This window comes from Drosophila erecta, unplaced genomic scaffold (assembly GCF_003286155.1).
Source record: "Drosophila erecta strain 14021-0224.00,06,07 unplaced genomic scaffold, DereRS2 tig00000055-arrow-pilon, whole genome shotgun sequence".
Taxonomy (NCBI): domain Eukaryota; kingdom Metazoa; phylum Arthropoda; class Insecta; order Diptera; family Drosophilidae; genus Drosophila; species Drosophila erecta.
Window position 1 is genome coordinate 3799666 of NW_020825200.1, and position 1937 is coordinate 3801602.

Consider the following 1937-nt stretch of genomic DNA (forward strand, 5'->3'; position numbering starts at 1 on the left):
GACCTGGGTCCACGGTTAACCCCAGACTGCCCGCTCCGTCACCTTGGACCACACACATCCTGCCACGCCGGTTGGATATCCAGCAGGTTGTGCTGCAGGTCCCGCTGCTAACTAGTTACAAATAATTATCTGTTTGCCAAATACTCGGGGACAACTTTATCCGAGAAGCTGGACATCCATCCGATTGCAATTACACGCCGGTGACCTTGAGTCGCCGCTGGCCGCTGGCCGAGGTTAGCCCAACCATCAGAGTTTTGGGTTTCGGCGGTACTGGCACAGCGCATCCCAAGGCATCCTCTGCGTCCTCTGAAGTGGAATCTCTGCGACTAATGCTGTGATTAGCATCTGCGTTGACAAACACAGTGAGCGGTCCCAAGGCGTTTCAGTTTTCCTCTGTTTTTCACGTCTACGGATCAGGGCACTGGGCACTGGTCACTGGTCACTGGTCACTGGGAACTGGCAACTGCGATGCGGAACCCCACCCAAGATGAATAATTATGGGCGATCTTTATGCTAGCACCGGCTCCTCGCTGGGACCGTTAATGCTCAAGTTGAGTCGCGGGGTTCCAGGGTTCCAGGGCTTCACGGAGTTCCTTGGGTTCCATGGGCCCGGAGCAGGAGGAGGGCTACCTGCGGCGTTTCCTCAGGCATTCCTGAAATTTCCTTCCTTCACCTTCAATTGATGCGCTCGAGTCGCGCTTTGTTAGCAGATATATTCACGCGTATTCCGCCGAAACTCGCTAATGGTCACAGCAAGTCGTCCGATACGTTGAACTGAAACCATGTTTCACCTTGGTCCCCGCCTGTGTTATTAATGATGGAAATTTGAAAATACAGAAGGTTCAATAATTGCAACATCATTGGGTCTTCGATTTCTCAACCTTCGGCTGACTTTTGTCCCCGGCCGTAAACAAATTGCCAGGCATTTCGCCACACTTTCCGATGCCAATCCGGACTTGAAAAACACACGCGCGTCCCTGAGATATATGTATCCCGATCCCGATCCCGATCCCGATCCGGATACCGATCTACCTACAGTCCGCAGAGATCCGATCGGCAGCACTGCGTTTATATTGCAGCAATTTCGAATCAATTGAATAGTTTCCACGAATGCGCACAAAGGCCATAAAACGCGTCGCGTGGTGAAGGCGCGTAGCTGCAGATACGCAAACTATGAGATATTGTATCTGGCGGAAGGACAAACTTCTGCTTTTTCGCCAACTGCAACGACTCACCTTCACTTCGCCCCTGCCCGTTTGCCCGTTAGCCCATTGCCCATTTGCCTGTTTGCCCGTTTTATTGGCCTTTTTGTCGTCGCAATTCACGTGTAAAACACGCCGACTGCCCGCTTCCCTTTCGGCCAACTCCCCCTCCCCGTTCCCTAGCAAAAACTGCACTCGAGGATCGCGCGTGCGCAGCTCTCCATTTGTTTGCATTGCGCACACGCCTTCCTCGGCACTCTGGACTTCCTTTTCAGCGGCGTACGCCGGAATCCGGGACGCGGAATCAAGTAATGGACAAACAGATCCATTGTCGATTTCCCCGAATTTTCGGCGCACGAATCAAGTTATTTTAGCACTTGCCAAGGCGACTCGAAAGTTGGTAGTTGAAGTGGCCAGGGTACTGAATTGGTCAAAGTCCTAGAACAGCTTTCCCCAAACAAGGTATTTTAGAAAATGGTTCCCGAGCTCCTTCATATTTCTGCATGTTTATATAATTATTCACAAATTTCTTCATATTTCTGCATATTTTATATAATTATTCAGGAGTTTCTTCATACTTCTGCATATTTTATATAATTATTCAGGAGTTTCTTCATGTTTCTGCATATTTTATATAATTTTTCAGGAGTTTCTTCACATTTTATATAATATCCCCGAGTTTCTTCATATTTCTGCATATTTTATATAATTATTCCCTAATTTTTTCGTATTTTA